Source organism: Lissotriton helveticus, chromosome 6 (genome assembly GCF_964261635.1).
Source record: "Lissotriton helveticus chromosome 6, aLisHel1.1, whole genome shotgun sequence".
Lineage (NCBI taxonomy): Eukaryota > Metazoa > Chordata > Amphibia > Caudata > Salamandridae > Lissotriton > Lissotriton helveticus.
The window spans coordinates 93,111,819-93,130,644 of NC_136067.1; the positions used below are offsets into that span (position 1 = coordinate 93,111,819).

Consider the following 18,826-nt stretch of genomic DNA (forward strand, 5'->3'; position numbering starts at 1 on the left):
TTTCTTAGCGCCCGTGTAACCAACAAAGAGCTGGTCGTCCACCTGGAAGTGTTTGGTGCGATCCAAGTAGAAGGAGAGCGCACATTTTGGATCCAGATGGTGGAGCCTCTCCTACTCTTTTGAAGGATGCGTAGGAGGAAAGAAGGTGGGCAAAGTGATGGTTTGGCCAATATGAAAAGTAGTGACCACCGTTGGAAGAAAGGAACGTCGAGTTATGAGGACGACCTTGTCCGGATGAACAGCCAGAAAGGGAGGCTTGGAAGACAGGGCTTGTAGCTCACTCTTCCTGTGCGCAGAGGTGATGGCCACCAGAAAAGCAGTTTTCAGAGTAAGGAGTCTGAGAGGACAGTTATGTAGAGGCTCAAAGGGAGTGCACATCAAATAAGTAAGAACTAAGTTCAAGTCCCACTGAGGCATTACGATGGGAAAAAGATGAGTAATGACTTTAAGAAATCTATTTACAACAGGGGACTTGAAAAGAAAAGGCTGACCAGGAATCCTGAGGAAGGCTGGAATGGCCGAGAGGTAGCCCTTAAGAGTGCCCAGAGCAGAGCCCTGCTGGGCCAAAGACAGGAGGAACAAGAGAACCTCAGAAAGAGGGGCAGAAAGGGGATCCACAGCCTTTGCTTAGCACCATGCCACAAATGTCTTGCATCTTCAGGCGTATACCGTCTTAGTGGAGGGACGCCTGGCTGCCAAGATTACACGCACTTCTTTCGTACAACTCAAGATTCCAGTACTTTAGTATAAGCACAGATTCAAGCATTGTGCTATATTGAGGGTGAAGTTAGGATACTGAGTGTACTAATTGTATTGCACAACTTTAATGTCTTACATGTTTCTGTCCATTTCTTTGATTATGCGGGTCATAATCTATGGTATATGTATTTGAAATGTTTTCTCTTGTACCATTTAAGTGATTAATTTTATTGAATTGTTTTATTATATTGTCTATTTTATTGTGTTTTTAATCTGATACTCAATTTACTTTGTATATCAAATAAAACAGATGCCTTTTTTTATCCAGTGGTTATTTTAAGATTATTGTGCCATATTGTTTTAGCTAGATCAAGGGGATCTACTTAGTTTATGCCAAGATTACATCACAGACTTTGAGAGGTAAGTCGAATGACGTCAACTGCCGCCGCTCAATCTCCACACAAGGAGGTGGAGACTGAACAGGTTTGGGTGGAAGACCGTTCCCTGCTGCTGTGACAGAAGAGGATCGATGGCCATGTTGAGCATCTCGGGATACCCTTTTTAAAAATCTTTTTATTGACGAAATAAACATAAAACAACAAAAAACAAAAACAGTGCAGTTCCAGGACGGAGAAAAGTTACTGAGGAAAACAGAAATTGTATTCAAAGCAAAACAATACATTTGATCAAAGTCAAGTCGTTTGTATCATCAGCCCATGCAACATAAGAAACGTACGGTGTTTCATTTTCTACAGTATCAGAAAACGCATCATTAAATGGGGTACAGATAAAACCTCTACTCTCGTTCCAGGGGCCCATATTTGAGTCCATTTACCAGGGCATCCCTGCTTTCATACACCGCCCTCTACGCTTGCATACACCATTCCATGTCTGATTCCCAATCGGTATGTCGCAATTTAACCCCACCCTTCCATGTTCTGGCAATATTACGTTTTGCTACCATGCAACCTAATGTGACCCAGATCCGTTCAAACCTTGTTAAGTCTGTAGCCTCCCAAATATTTCATAGGCAAAGACGTGGGGAGGCTTCAATAGTTTTTGATATATTTCAGACATGGCTGGCACAACACGTCCCCAATATATCTGAAAGCTGGGGCATTCCCACCATTGATGTAAACATTTTCCCTTTGCTCACAGCCACGGCGAGAGGCCGGGGAGGCTAAAAGGCCCATCTTAAGAAGTGCCGAACTGGTGTAATAAGCTCTGTGGAATATTTTGAGCTGTATGAGCTTGAAGCGGGAACGGATAGTCACCTCCCGGGGAGATGCCAAGACCGACCTCCAGTCCTCTTCGTCAAGCTCTCCCACCTCGTCAGTCCATTTTGCACGTATTTTACCCAGGGAATCGTTCAGAATTTTGCAATACATTAATGAAACCGCTTCTAATGGGGAGGAGGCTGGCAGATCAGAGCCTTTGGGTAGTGCTTTATGTAGAGCACTTCGTACCTGGAGGTTTGGGAAAGTTTACCCCGCCTGAAGTTGATATTGAATTTGTAAGTCACCAAACGGGATAACCGCCCCCCCCCCTTTATCCATAGGTCACCCACTGGGATACGAGACTCTTGGTGTCCAATCCGGAGCCACAAGAGTGACTTTAGCCCAGTCATGCTTGATCTTCTACAGCACTCTGGGCAGAAGTGGTATAGGGGGAAAGGAGCATAGAAGACCGCAACTCCACTCGCAACGAAAAGCGTTGCCTAGCAAGTGCCGCCGTGGAAATCCCAACGTGCAGAATTGCTGACATTGCACGTTCTCTTCGGTGGTGAATAGATCTCTCCAAGGCTCTCCCCACTGTAGAAAGAGACCTTGCACCACCTCCGAGTAAAGGCGCCATTCGTGATCCATCATGCACGTGCAGCTGAGTTTGTCCGCCCTGGTGTTCAGTGAACCTGTAGTGTAGTTCCTATAGTCCCAATAGGCTCTGCGCATTGGAATAATATAAACAGCAGTGTAGACGTAGGACTGAGGTCGACTAGGTCTCTACTGACTATATTAGACTTAATTAGTTTTGCCAGCTAGCTCAGAGGTCACTAGAAACTTTCTCGAATAAACAAGGAGGAGTTTAACTTCCCTGGATAGACAAGAAGGGATTAGCTTCTGACAACCATAAAACATGACAACTTTGCTCCCTCAGAATAAGAGTGTATCTCTAGAGTCGTGTGAAAACAATAGACAGCTATTTTACTCAGTCATTCGTGCATACTTAGTTTCACCAGAGTGCAGAGAAATAGAGAGACGGGCGTTTTCAATAAAAGGTGTTATTTATTGAGCAGTCTTCTTTCTCATGCAAGAGAAATGAATTGCCACAATTGCAATACCTAACATAAAGTAAAGTGCGTACAGTAAAAGGAGTATTATAAAATAATACTGTAAAATCATTGATATGGTTTCTTAGCCATATGATACTTTAAAATGGATAAAATATATACATACATATATACATTGACTAACGTACTCAACTGGTGCTTCTAAATACGCCTACCCCGGTGTACCTGACCAAAGCCTAATACGTGGGAAGGAGTAAGTAAGTAGCAGTTTAAGTTAAGTTGATTTTGCCAAGAATCTGAGTCAAGAATTCTCTTTAAGGGTTTTGTCAGCTCCGTACCTGGGTAATAGAAAGCAGGAGGTCTGGTATCTCTCTCTCAGGACTCGATATCCCAGCAACCCGCAAGGGCGGCTGAGAACACCAGAGCTGGATTTCTCGGCAGGAGAAAAGACAGCGTCTCTCTCAGTGCGTCAAAAGGGAGGGGAGGCGTCCGTGGGCTCTCGCATCAGCTGGGCTCTCGGGCAAGTAGATAGCCGCTCTGCTCCAAACCACCGTGTGTTTGCTTAAGGCAACGTTGGTATATTTATACCTGAAAGGTGCCGGGTTTGACCTAAGGTTGGACATAAGACGTCAATAAAGATGTCACTAAGAACTGGCCATTCTTACAGTGCTCACAGGAGTTCTAGGACAAATCAAAACAAAAGCATGGGGAATTCCCAGGTTGCTGGAGGTTTGCTATGTTTAAAGAACTCGTTGTACTCTCTAGGAGTCTGGGGAAGTAGCCTTGCTTAATTTGGACTGCATGGGCTACGACTAAATATGGATATGATTCTTATGCCTTTATAGGATATTATTTATTATAACCACATAAGGGCATAAATTAGGAATATCGAATTAGGGTCCTAGATAAAAATACAACACCCACTCCACGATCTAATGTCCCTCATTACTTAAAACTAAGCAATAGTAAACATATAATGGTGCATGTGTTTTCCAACCCACCCCAAAATACATAATTCGCATTTGAAATGGTATATGGTAAATACACGAAAATGAGTATTGCTACTGTATGCTTTTCAAGCAGTGGTATCATTCAGTTAAAAAATGCATATATATATCAGCTGAATGATTTGCGAAAATTACACATGAAATGGCTCTGAATACAGAAGAGAAGGTCGAGACCATTCCATCACATAATAATACAAAATGCTGTACATGTGCTAGAGGCTGAGGTAAAATATTGTCTCTAGAGTTCCTAAAATAGAAGCTCTGTTCTCTAAGAATAGTTCTACTTTAAGCAGAGTACTCTGTGCCAGAAAAAAGGTAAATATTTTGGAAATGGCAAAAAAAAAATGTTTTCGCTTTCAGGGGAAAAAATAGTTCCAAATGTTTTCAGTAGCTTTTGTTGATCAAAGCTGAAGGCCGAATTCATAGTTCAGGGAACGCTGTGTGCTCGTTGTTTTAAAAAGTTATTCTTTCTGTTCAGGGGAGAACATCATTTCAGACAGACTCGCAAAAAATTGGTCTATAGCATCAGGTGAAAGTTCGACCAAGTTTGAAAATGCTGCAACAGTGCAGTCGTGAGAATGATTGCTATCATCGATGTCAGGATCAGCAATGCTCACAGAAGGTTGTACCTGGGTGATGCTGCTCTCATCTCGTACTCCACTGCCACATACTCGTAGTGGTGAAGTCTCAACGAATGCCGTCATCAGAATAGGTAGCCGCTGGGGACAACACGATGCATGAGTCGTTACCGGACCTAGCAAGGTATCTGTATCCATTGGTACTGCTGATGATAGTGTAAGACAGACGTCCAACACGCATTCTTCTCCGCATAGCATACATCGAAGCACAGGTAAGATGCAGTTTTGCCAGATTGGTCTGAATGAAAGAAACCAGGTCATATTCAGATCTCTTAGCCGGTCTAATCCGAGGACTTTAGTTATGCGGTCCCGATAGCATATAGCTAGGATCGTTTCTTCCATCGTTGCTGGAGTCTTGTCTGCGACTTGGCTTGCCATATCGGAGCAGAAGAATCAAAAATAAAATTCCTGCTACGAGTCCCAAAAGTAGAGGTAGGCCGCCAAAGACAGAATGGACAAAATTGGGAAAGATGCCCAGAACTGTTTCAAATGGTGTTAACAGTCCTGAAAAAATTGTCTTAAATACATGTGCGATGCCACTGGTATCTGACATGTTTAGGATTTGGCTCAGCATTTCTACAAAATGCACGGGGCAATTTGTTGATGAAAGGGTATGTATCTCTGCCGTTGTCCTTGCAACTTGCAGATCATACGTTTCTCTGGACGAGGTCAAAGGCACGGTTGTCTGTAAAAGAACAGACTTCATTCTGCTTAAAGTATCAATTCGAATAGAAGAGATATTCAAACGAGGCCATATTGTCGCCTCCATATCTGGATTGCTGTTTGGATACAATACTTGCATACAGCAAGTGACCATGGAACTAACGCTGACGAGAAAGGCTTTCCCTGGCACCATGCCACAACAGCTATGGTCATTTATTAGAATATAGCTCCCGTTAGAGAGTTGTCTAAAGAATGGCTCTATCTGTGTTGTAGGAGTGCCGTGCAGGTGACATGAAAGGTTATTCAAAGACCCTTCGCAGGCTCCATGCAAGTTAATACCTTGACACAGAAGTGTACCACTTAGTGATCGTTTACAATTTTTACCACTAAGAAATACATTCTTTTTCTTTTCACTGAAACATGTGTGTGTATAAGGTAAATTCCATGTTGACTTGATGTACTCTTTACCCAACCTTTCATACTGGCCGCTGGTATATATTCTTGGCAGTATTTAAATTGGAAAGTTGTTATCGGAATTGTGATTATTCCGTGTATTATCCATTCAATGACAGGTCTTTCTGACATTGTCAATGGTAATCTCTCAAGTTTTTCAATGCTCAGAATCGTATAGTCTGCTCCTTTTTGTGCCAAACTGATTTGTTTATTAGTAAGGTTAAAGATAGAAAATAATGACGTTACGTTGATTAAACGCCATGGCACGTAGCCTGAACGCAGATTTTGCAACGTCCAGTCAAGCTGTACAATAGAACGTAATTGGGACTGACCATGTTGTAACATTAGTAAGTCTTGCTCTATTATATCAATAGCAGATGATACAATACTGTCCAGTGAATATATTCTGGAGGACAGAGTCGTTAACCCATTGTCCACAACAGAAAGTGATTTTTCCAAATTAATACGATCAATTTCTCGTATTTTTTCTGCTGTTTCAATTTGCATTACTTTCCAAGCTTCGTTGTACGCAGCGTATATACCGGCCGCTATGAAACGTTTTTGACGCTGTTTGCGTGGTCCCAATATGAAATCACGCAAGTCAGCACCGTCTTTAAGTAATTTAAGTGTTGCTTAATTTCAGCCAGTGTGGATTTCTGTAGCCATTCGAGGCATAGTTTCCCTACACTGTATGTTGTAACTATCCCTGGATGTTGTCTCTGGGAGTATCTTGGGTCTGGCCTGGTCATTTTGAACCCCTGTATTTTGTTCAGGAATCTATCTTGACAGTTATTTGTGTCTGTGGGCCAGATCAACCATTTTTTCCAATCAGGATGTGTTCTGTTTTGGTATAAAATATGGGATACGTCTATCTCCATATCAGTAGTGCTGTTACTATCAGGTATGGGCTTTGGAATAGACGGTTTGTTTAAGTCCTTAATTTTGGCTAGGCCAAGACAGGTAGTCTGTTGAATGATGTCATTCAAGAATATTAATTGTTTTGGGATCATGCAGGCTCTAAACAATGCTTCACAACCTTGGACCTGCCATTCTTTTGTACCCCAGATGGTTTTTGTTTCAATGTTGTTTTTCCAGAATTCAAAACCAAATGTAATCATTTTTTCATAAAATGTTTCAGAATAAATCAATTTAGTATTTATCAGCATTGTTTTCATTCCTGTCTTATTTAACATTTTAAAATAAAACGTTTCTGCATCACTTGTGTTAAACCCTGAGAAGTATGGGAATTTCTCATAGAATGTTTTTGAGCTGCTTTTAGGTGGTGTTGCACAATGTTCCCATTAGTTATAATTAAAAACATTTCTAGGTTGAGCAGATTTATGCAAATAGTGATGTCCAAAGTGATTATAACAGTACATGTCTTCATAATTTGATGAACCCTGTAAGTAATCATGTTCTGTAAATGTTGCTGACATTACTAAATCTGACATCATATTATTAATATTTTTAAAGTCCCAATCATCAGAAAAAGTACTTGGTTTTACAAAGTCACTTAATGAAACCTTAAACTGGTGTGGATATTTCAAGAGCTCAATCGGGCCAAAAATGTCAAATTCAGTTCTGTCCCATGCTACCCCACCGGGTATTGGATTGGCTGTGACGTTCACTGATGATAGTTCTCTTTTCTCGATGTGAGATGACTTGTGAGGCTTTAGGACCAAGTTGATGTTCTGACTTGCTGTGTCCATTTTACTGTATGTTCCTTCAATGAATTTTCCCAAACAAAGAACTATGATGAGCCAAAGCAGGAGGAAAAATACACCTAACACAATCCAAAATTCAATCCATGGAGAAATCAGATAGGTTTCTTTGAGTTGATGAAGAGTTCTGTTACTTTTTCTTTGAAAGTTTTTGTTGCTGGCGTTTCTTCAGGCTTGCTTGGATCTTCAGAAAAGTCATCAAAATTGATGAAGTAGCCAGATGCAGTTCTGTCAATTGTTGGAATTGCTTCTGAATTTTCATTTGCTTTTGGATTTTTCTTTGTTTCACTAGCATAGTCTGAGGCTACATCGTTGTAGACTGGTGTTTCTTGACAAACTGTTGCAATTTGGGTTTCAAGAGGCATAAGTTCCATGGCATTGTTGCATAGTCCTTTTTTATTCACTGCAGGTTTATCAAAAGTGATTAGTCTCTCATTTTGAACCTCTTGTATTGTAGCAAATTTTGGTACTCTGCTATTTCTTGGGAGTCCACTGGGCCTACTATTTATTGTTGGCCACATGATTGTGGTTTCACCAGGTCGATGGATACAACTCGGTTCTCCTTTTTACCAGCAAGGGGCGGTAGTACAACTGATCTTGTTCCGCTGACAGCTAAGACAGGTACTGCTTTCCTGTAAGAAGGCCCAAATTCCTTCTTTACCGCGATCTTCTCTCTGACCAGATCCCCAATTTTTGGAATCTAGACAGGTCTTGCTGGGACAGGTGGTTTTTCTTCAGTGGCTATTGGCTGTTGCTTTAACTTTATGTTGCTCAGATTTTTCTTGTTTCATTTAATTCCTGTAAAACAGCCAAATGGTCTTTGATATCAAAGCATTTTTATTCTACCACTGAAGTCTGACTATCAAGGTCCTGAATATGCATTCTAGTACCGAACAATAGTTCGTACGGACTGAGACCTCTTAGAGAATTTCTTGGCAGATTATTAAGACTACGTTGGACACTTGTTAAATGTTGGACCCACCCATCACCCAAACCTAATACCCTCGCCGTTATAGATTGCTTTATGTCCCGGTTTTTTCTTTCCACTACCGCATTTCCCTCAGGATGGAAGGGACAAGAGTACCGCAATGCAATGCCCATGCTGGCCACGGCCTCCTTATAAGCCCTAGAGCTAAAAGCAGGACCCTGGTCAGAATGTAGCATGCCAATTGCGTATGTGCCGATAAAGACTCGCAAATCTTTTATAACAGTTCTGGCGTCAGCCAAGCGCTGGGGTCTACATTTTAAGTGAATCTAGTCTTAAACATAAATGGGACGCATTTCTCCTGCTGGATTTTTGCGTATAGTTAGCCTTATGCTTTCTAAAAGAAGGGTCCTGGCATTACTCCGGTCGGTTCACGACTGCGATCTCTGTTGCAGTTTGGACAGCACTTTACAAATTTGTAAAATTGTAGGCTCATCCCCGGCCACCAGTATTCTGATTGTAATTCTTTCAGAGATTCCTTGATCTCTCGATACCTTAGACCCAATCCCATGTGTGCGTCTGCTATTAAAAAGACTCTCCTGTTCGTGTTTGGAATTACTCTATCCCCCACTCCAGGGATTCGAGCAAAAGGAACGGAGTTTGCATCAATTATGTATGTATAATTGAGTGGATAGTTCACAGGTAATGCTGCACAGTCGCCTTTCAAAGACGTTTTTACCGCCAGCATTGTTTCCCCGTCTATGTATTTTTCTGAATGCTTTTGTGTGGCTACGGAAGCCGGTTGAGCTGCTTCCGCTGTGGCTCTGTGGGCCAATGAATTCCCTGCAACGTGAACGCCATCACGTTGATGACTCAGTGTATGTATCACGTGAGTCTTTTGTAGTTCTTCCTGTAAAAGAACTACTTGTTCCCAAAGCTTTTTATGCTTTATTGTGGCACCTGTGTCATCTTTGTAATCGTTTTGAACCCAGTTCTGCAAGTCATTATTGTAAGATTTGACGCAGTAATGCGAATCGCACACTATTAGTGTGGGGAATTTTCGGCATTTTCAAGCGCCATCTTTAAAGATCTTATTTCAGCTCGCTGAGTTGAACAGTTTCTGAGTGATTCAGTTTTGGTAATTAACGGTCTGAATTTACCCAAGTGCCAGCGACCTTTAACAATCGCGCACGCTGCGTTGTAGGATTTCTTCTCTACATCGTAGTGTTGTGCAAATCTGTCCATGTAGATTACACATGTGTATTGCTGGAGAGGCAGAATTTCGATTGGCAGAGGATATTCTTCTTCATATTCTAGATTTTCATTTTCGGGTCAAAATAGTATTTCACGTCTTCTGCAGCAAGAGAATTTTCCCATTGAATCCAATTTGGATCTAATGCCACAGCAGTCAAATTGCGTGGGCTTGTCAATGTCTCAAGGGCTGATTCTGCTGTTAAAACAGTTATTCTTCTGCCTTGGGCTTGGGCTCTTTCTTTTGCTACAGCAGTTTGAACCGCTATTAGAATTCTTTCAGTACAACTGAATTTCATTTCAGCTTGTGTGTACAAGTGTGATTTGTACAAGTGTGATTTGTACGCTATTGGTACCGTTTCTCCCTCATTAGAGGCCAGGTACGTGAATCCGCATCTTCCTGGGATGACTCGGATTACAAGGTTGCGTATGTTTTCGCGAGTTTGCAATTTAGTTTTAGCTAACATGTCTGTTTGCAATGATCTTAAAATTTCTGTGTGTTTCTGAGTCCAATTGATTGGTTTGAAATCAGGTTTTATTAATTCATAGAGAGGTGTAACCCTCTCTGCATAATTTAGAATGTATGTTCTTCCGAAATTCAGGAAACCTAGTGTTGATTGTAAGTTCTTCAGCGTTTTAGGTTCCTGGAGTACAGCACACTTCTCTAAGAAGTTGTCTGCTAGGCTTTTGCCTTCACTTGATAATTCATATCCTAAAAACAGGACAGTTAGATGGGCAATTCTTGACTTTTTAAAGTTGAATTTGTAACCCTCAGCTGCAAACCCAAGTATTATGGTGTTCACTCTTTTCAAGTGAGTATCCAGGTCATCATCTGTGAGATAGATGTCATCGACATAAGATAATGCTTCATCATCATATATTTGTAGTAACTCTGTTACTCTTGCTGAGAATAATCCTGGGCTATTCTTGAATCCCTGTGGGAGTCGACAGAAGCTTTTTAGTGACCCCATTATTGAGAACGTGGTCAAATACCTGCTCTCAGGTGCAATGTTTTGACAAAAGAATCCATTAGAGATGTCTAATGTCGTTTTGTATTTTTTGCGCACAATGTTATTCATTAGTGCTACACTGTGTGAGTTTTGTACTGCAAATGTTTCGCAACATGAGTTAAGGTGTCTGTAGTCCAATGCTAGACGATATGAATCGTCTGGTTTGGAGACAGGAAACAAAGATTGTTCATTTGTGAGGTGCATGTTTCAATCACCCCCTGGTATTCAAGTTGATCTAAGATCTCCCTGACTTGCTTTTTAGCTTCTTGTTTAATTGGGTACTGCCTTTGTGCAGTGGGTTGACATTTTAACTGGATTTTGTGAGGAGGAGAGTCCTCATCCCATCCTACATGATTTTTATATAATGCAGGAGCTTGGGCCACTGCCCATTTTCTTGCAAGTGTATATTTTTTATGAATTGGAATATGATTTGAGAAGGCAGGCATAATCATTTCTTCGCCATGAGGGCACTCCCTGACAAACTCTGGTGGCCAGTCTTTTTCAGCTAAAAGGATGTCATAGCCTTTCGAAAGGTTATCCCAAAAGAGACCCCTTACTTTCTTAGTCTTGTCCCCCTCTATACGTAATGTTATTTCGTATAACTTATGGGGTTTGCTAACTCTGGTATCTGCAGTTTCCACCTGAATGTATTCATTCGTGTCCACTGTCTCCAGAAGATTCATCAGGATCTTGCGAGCTATGGTCACTTTTGCTGCGCTGTCTAGCATTGTCTGGGCCCACTCTCCGTTTTTCAGTTGAGTCCTCAGTATCCTCGGCATGTTTAATTATTTTAATACTGGCTACCTTCTTTCTTTTTTTACTTTGATGAGCAAGTTCCTTGTCTTTGGACTTGACGTGCTCTTCCTTGTGTTCTGACCGTCCTCTTCTTTCCGATTTCTGTGAGGAAGTCTGAAAAGATCGAGAGGGACGTGTATCAATATCTTGATATCTGTCAGGTTTTCTTAATTTATCCCTATCTCTAAGGTTGTATCTTTTCTCAGAGGGCTCCCTCTGGGGAGACTTGCCTCCTTGGTCCGGAGATCTTTCTCTCCGTCGAGGAGACCTTCCTCTGGACTGGAATCGTTTTTCTTTGGGAGTCGATTGTTTATTTCCATCCCAACTCTTTTTTGGAGTATTTAGATTATTTTTAATAAATGTTTTTTCAGGATTTTCAGTTAGTTGGGGTTTTACTGGTTTCCCACCCAAACTATCTCTTCCTAGTTCTTCATAGGATTTTTCTATGATTCTGGCAAGTTCAAAAGGTTGTTCTGCTATATCTGTTTCTTTCAGTTTCTGACGGATCGCCACAGATGTTGCTTCTCCTTTTATGTTGGCTAATAATATAGCCGAGACCTGCTTGAAGTCTTTCAGTAATTTCATACCCAGAGTTAAAGCAGGTTCTGGACCGTATTCATTTTGAATCTGTCTTAACACATCTGGTATTACCGCCATGGACGGAACACGATGTGTTTTTGTGTAGATGGAAGCAAAGACCGTGCCCCAAGTGTCACAGTCCTCCACATGTGGTGCGATCCCCATTGGAAGACAGGTAGTCAGAATTCTGTGTTTCTCAGTAGGTGTAGTATCAGGAAATACTGCCTCTATTTGAGTGATTTTTTGTGCTAACCAGAATGGAATTTGTTCCCGTTTTGCGGGTGTTTTACCAAGACATGATTGTATGTTCTGTGGTGTAATTTTGTTTGTGTTCCCCTGATGAGGGGTCAGCTGTGGAATGTTAATTGCTGGTTGGACTGTTAAAGTCTGCATTACATATTGGACCAATTGTCTATGTATTTTAATTAGTATTTTTAGCTGGGCAAAAAGTTCCTGGTCTGACATTTTATCAATGTCTGGGTGAGGTGTGTAGCTGGCTAGAACCGGCCACGTAGCTCATGGTCTACCTAGTGGACCGAGCCTGGTGATGTGATTTGTATGATTTAGGGCGCCTTTAAACCAGAGCAGGTGCTCTTGGTAATTTAATGGGATTTCAATCTCCTCGAAAGGAGTCTATTCATCCGGAGGTTCCTCTATTTTGTAATAGTGGAAGTCGTGTGTCACAGCATTTGCTGCTGGAAAGTGTATCCATGAATAGAATACCTCTGTCTGCCGATATTCATGGGCCTGTACCACGAATATGACTGTACCACCTCGTGATGTCAGTCCATTTTCTATAAGTTTAATAGTTATAGTTCTTCTTATGTTGACCGGAATGAATATAGCATTCGGGTCGTTCTGTTGGATATTCGTGTCATCCAACAACAGTTGAGACGCTGTAGCATCTCTTTCTTCGTCTCCGTCAGGCATTTTACTGACAGAAAGTTTTTTGGTTGCAGATTAAGTTTGAAGGGAAACAAAGATTAGGTGCACAATATTTTGGAACACTGTATCCTTCAACGTTGACTAAACCAAAAACTATACATAGGAATTTCTTCCTACTAAGTTCCGGCGGATTTTAACCTTTTACCCACTCCAGACGTCTTTTGGAGTATTTACGGGAAAAAGGGTTCTGTGTGAAAAAGCACGACTGAGTTACTCTAGTGTCTTGCGTTAGATTATCGCCTTACCAAACGTTGGGCGCCATGTAGTGTAGTTCCTATAGTCCCAATAGGCTCTGCGCATTGGAATAATATAAACAGCAGTGTAGACGTAGGACTGAGGTCGACTAGGTCTCTACTGACTATATTAGACTTAATTCGTTTTGCCAGCTAGCTCAGAGGTCACTAGAAACTTTCTCGAATAAACAAGGAGGAGTTTAACTTCCCTGGATAGACAAGAAGGGATTAGCTTCTGACAACCATAAAACATGACAACTTTGCTCCCTCAGAATAAGAGTGTATCTCTAGAGTCATGTGAAAACAATAGACAGCTATTTTACTCAGTCAATCGTGCATACTCAGTTTCACCAGAGTGCAGAGAAATAGAGAGACGTGCGTTTTCAATAAAAGGTGTTATTTATTGAGCAGTCTTCTTTCTCATGCAAGAGAAATGAATTGCCACAATTGCAATACTTAACATAAAGTAAAGTGCGTACAGTAAAAGGAGTATTATAAAATAATACTGTAAAAGCATTGATATGGTTTCTTAGCCATATGATACTTTAAAATGGATAAAATATATACATACATATATACATTGACTAACGTACTCAACTGGTGCTTCTAAATACGCCTACCCCGGTGTACCTGACCTAAGCCTAATACGTGGGAAGGAGTAAGTAAGTAGCAGTTTAAGTTAAGTTGGTTTTGCCAAGAATCTGAGTCAAGAATTCTCTTTAATGGTTTAGTCAGCTCCGTACCTGGGTAATAGAAAGCAGGAGGTCTGGTATCTCTCTCTCAGGACTCGATATCCCAGCAACCCGCAAGGGCGGCTGAGAACACCGGAGCTGGATTTCTCGGCAGGAGAAAAGACAGCGTCTCTCTCAGTGCGTCAAAAGGGAGGGGCTGCGTCCGTGGGCTCTCGCATCAGCTGGGCTTTCGGGCAAGTAGATAGCCGCTCTGCTCCAAACCACCGTGTGTTTGCTTAAGGCAACGTTGGTATATTTATACCTGAAAGGTGCCGGGTTTTACGTAAGGTTGGACATAAGACGTCAATAAAGATGTCACTAAGAACTGGCCGTTCTTACAGTGCTCACAGGAGTTCTTGGACAAATCAAAACAAAAGCATAGGGAATTCCCAGGTTGCTGGAGGTTTGTTTTGTTTAAAGAACTCGTTGTACTCTCTAGGAGTCTGGGGAAGTAGCCTTGCTTAATTTGGACTGCATGGGCTACGACTAAATATGGATATGATTCTTATGCCTTTATAAGGATATTATTTATTATAACCACATAAGGGCATACATTAGGAATATCGAATTAGGGTCCTAGATAGAAATACAACAAACCTGCCAGTTGTTGAACCACCAGGGATATGCCCTGATGTTCCAGCCATGTCCAGCTACAGAGGGTCTCTTGACCCCACCCACCTTGTTTGTTGCAGTACCACATGGCTGAGGTGTTGTTAGTGAACACCTGCACTACTCTTCCCCGGATAAAGGGAAGGAATACTTTTAGTGCAACGCGGATCGCCCAAAGTTCCAGAAGGTTGATGTGGAGCTCGGACTCTGCCGGAGACCAGAGGCCACTCATATCCACCTCTCCCATGTAGCCGCGCCATCCCAGAAGGGATACGACTGTCACCACTGAGTGTTTTGTTTGGGTAAGGGAGAGGGAACTGTCGTTGACCCAATCATGGTTTGTTAGCCACCAATGCAATTGACGTGCACTGCCCTCCGAGATCTGGATGCAATTTAACAGATTTACCTGATGCTGCACCCAATGGAACTTCAGGTACCACTGCAGAGCCTGCATATGCCACCTGGCATGATCGACCAGCAGGAGGCCATGAGGCCCAGCAGCCATAGGGTCATCCTGAACGAAACCCAGGATAGAGGCTGAAAAATCTGAATCATACCCCAAATATCCCGGACTCGCTGTTCGGGAGGATAAACCCGAAACTGCGTAGTGTCCAGGACCGTCCAGATGAAGAGGAGCATCTGAGAAGGGACACATTAATGGAGAACCCCAGCGAATGCAGGAGGTCGGCCGTAGTCTGGAGGTGGGAGACGACTGCCTGGGGCAACCCTGCCTTCAACAACCAGTCGGCCAGATAGGGGAAGACTGGAACCTCTGATCTGCCCAGATGAGCTGCAACCACCACCATCACTTTCGTGAACACCTGAGGGGCACTGGTCAGGCCAAAGGGGAGCACGGTAAACAGAAAGGCCTACCGTGAACTGCAGGTAACGCCGGTGGGCCGGCAGGATGGGGATGTGAAAATAAGCATCCTGCCAGTCCAACGCTACCATCCAGTCTCCAGGGTCGAGGGCAGACAAGACCTGAGGGTCAACATTTTGAACTTTTCCTTCCGGAGGAAGCGGTTGACGTTCCTGATATCCAAGATAGGACACAGGCCCTTGTCCTTTTTGGGCAACAGAAAGGAGTGGGAACAGCAACCAAAACCTACTTCTGGGGCAGGAACGCGCTCGTCGGCTCCCTTGGCCAAGAGAGCCGTAACTTCCTGTTGGAGAAGGGCCAGATGATCCCCCGACATGCAATGGTACTGGGGTGGCATGGCTGGAGGGGTAGTCTCAAAGGGGACTATCTGCCAAACCCACCTGTCCAATGTGATAGTGCGCCAGTGGGGGAGGTAAGGGTGGATCTTGCCACCCATTGGCGTTTGATGGGACTGAAAGGTCGGACTAGGAAGGTTTGGAGGCTGCTGCAGAGTGGGTGGTGGTGGACTGGCCCGCCCGCTGGCCCCCTGAACCATGTCTGTGATTCCCACGTCCCCGGCCGTGCTGCAGTTGAACAGCTTGCACTGGCCTGTGGCTCTGAAAGGAACGTGTTGAGGCGAAAGGCAGACTGTGCAGGGTGCGTGGGGGAGAGGCCCAAGGACTTGGCCGTAGCCCGAGAGTCCTTGAAGCACTCTAGCAAGCGCACTGTCTGCCTTGTCGCCGAACAGGCGATGGCCATCAAAGGCCATGTCCATCAAAGTGTTCTGGACATCCCCAGAAAAAGCCAGTCATTCTCAGCCAGGCGTGGCGGCGAAGCACCACCGACGTTGAAATGGTCCTACCCAGTGAGTCGGCAGTGTCCAGTCCACAGCGGAAGGTAAACTTTGCTGCGTCTCTCCCTCTGCAATAGAACAGGAGAGTACGGCCCGGTTCTCCTCCGGACACTGAGGCAGCACTTGCGCCACCATATCCCACACGGAGTGGGAATAATGGCCCAACAGGCATGCAGTGTTTAAGGACCGCAGCCTTAAGCTGGAGGAAGACTTAGACGAGGAGTGATGATGGCTACATGATCGGTCCCTCGACCTCCCACGCGACCGGGACCTCGAACGACGCAGAGCCAACTGCTGGGCCTCAAGTAGCTTTTGGGACCACGGGGGTGTGGCCAAGAGGCAGATGGGACCGGACGCGTGAGCACGGAGCTTCGCTCCGACCCCGACCCTGATCCTGCTAAGGGGTTATCAGAGAGGACCCCCAATGACTGCTGCGGGGTGCTGACAGTGCCTGGAAGCTTTGGCCGTGGCGGTTTGGCGGTCGCGGGGCATCGCAGTGGAGGAATCAGTGGCGATCTGTCCGGGCCACGGAACGGACCCAAGATGTCAGCGTGTGGGCTTTGAGCTCCGGCTGGATGGGGGAGCTGTGCAGCCTGAGAGGCTCGGCAGAGAGCCTGGAGCTACGTGACTAGCTTGGCGCTGACGGAGGTCAGTTTGGACAGCAGGAGCGGGAGACCGGTGGGAAACGGAGGATCCGAGACCCCGTTGGGCCTGGTAACTGACTCAGCCTAAAATGGAGGTGGCGCCAATGTGATTGCGGCTGGTTGCGGTGAGGTCCGGGACGGTCTGAGGAATTGTGGAGCTTGCTTGCCGCTGCGGCGCCCAAGCAGCGGGCGGGAGACCTGTGCGGGCGGAGAGGCTGCGGCAGAGAGAAGAACTCGGCAGCGGGCACCCTCCCCCCTCCCCCTTCCCCCTCCCCGCGCAAGAGTGGCAGCGGAGGCGCTGCGGGCGCCCAGGAGGAGCTGCGGATGAGACCAGGCGCCACAGGTATGTACCAGGGGGCAGGGATCTGCGGGGATTGAGACGCGGATCCCCCCCGGGACGTTTCCTGAATTGTGGTGGGCTCCCCGGGCACAAGGAGGGCGGCGGCCGTTGTGAACACTGCCGCAAGTGGAGCCCTGGAGCCTGTGGCGGTGTGGAGGAGTTGTGGGTACAGTGGTAGTCCCCCCCCTTTGTTCTAGAGGATAAGAGGAGTGGCCAGGAGGCAACAGTGAGCAGGAGGTGGGGGAGCTGGGGCGGGGAGCACCTGGAGCCGGGCATCGAGCAAGGCAAAAGGAGGATGTGAAGGTGTTTAGCACGACGAGGGAACACTGTGGACGAGCACTGCAGTTTTGCAGCCTGGTGACGGCGAGAGGGCGGCCATTGGCGAAGGACCTCGACCTCGACGGGGGGGGGGCGGGCTGAGCGGCGCGCGGAGGAGGTCAGGGTCAGGAGTAGGCAGTGAGTGGTGTGGTCTGGCAGGTCACGCCAAAGCGGGGCTACGCTGTGCCTCTTGCCTCTGGAATCTGGATGCGACGTAGGACCCCACCACGCAGGGAACACGGTTGTCATTGACGACAGGCCTTGAGTGAATCACGCATCCGGGTGGAGACCTAGGAAGCCCAGCAGGAAGCCGGCCCGCCCTGTGTGATGGGCCGGAGACAGGCGAGAAGACCGGCCGAGTGAGTGGAGTGTGTCTCTATCTAGGGTGTGCCTCTGGGAGTGGGCACAGAGCTTTGAGGGGCGGGCGGACTGCTGCACTGAACCTGGCTGTGGAGTGAGACCCACCGTAAGGTGGTGGCTGGTGGCGGATCCTCTCTGGGGTCGTGTGGGATTGCCGACCTGTGGGACCATGGGCAAGCCACGAGGAAAGCAGGCGGGAGCGTCAACGGAACAAGAGGAAGACACAGCGCCTGGAGAGGCTTCCAAGGGAATGCCGATGCAACCGTAGGGGATACTCCAACAGCTAGTAGATCAAATACTAAAGGCCATAACAGATACCAGGGAGGCACTGCAGTTGGACATTGCTCATGTGTCGCAGGGATTGGGATTACTCCGGGCGGACCATGCCAAACTCGCTGACAGGGTAAAACAAATGGAAGTGGCTGTAGAAAACTTGGGACCTGCACAGAAGTCAATGGAAGCGCGGATGACTGACTTTCAGACCCGACTGCAGACACTGGAGAGGTGGGCAGAGGATGCAGAAGGGAAGAACAGAAGAAACAATATTCGTGTGGTGGGGCTACCGCAAGGAGCAGAGGGAACTTCCTGGAGGAGTGGCTACGGAGAACGGTCGCGCCGGGGGGTCTGTACACTTTTCTTACTTTGGAGAGGGCTCACAGAGTGCCTGCCAAGCCCTTGCCTCCTGGAAGACCGCCGAGGCCGGTGGTGGCCAGACTGCTTCATTATAAGGACAGGGATCTCCACCTGAACAGGGTAAGGACAGCGGGCCCCGGCACAGTGGATAACAGCAAGGTGACACTGTTCCCCGATTACACGCTCGAAGTTCAACGCAGGAGGGTGCCATTTGTGGCAGTTAAGAGAGCGCTGCAGGAGGAAGGTGTTCAATATTCTCTGATGTACCCGGCC

At 45.4% G+C, this 18,826-nt stretch overlaps 1 protein-coding gene across 1 annotated transcript in view; it reads right to left on the reverse strand.

Moving 5' to 3' along the window:
• The window catches only part of LOC144762273 (ATP-binding cassette sub-family C member 10-like), a 993,059-nt gene that overhangs the window by 23,410 nt on the left and 950,823 nt on the right, over nucleotides 1-18,826 (reverse strand). The window lies entirely within an intron of this gene.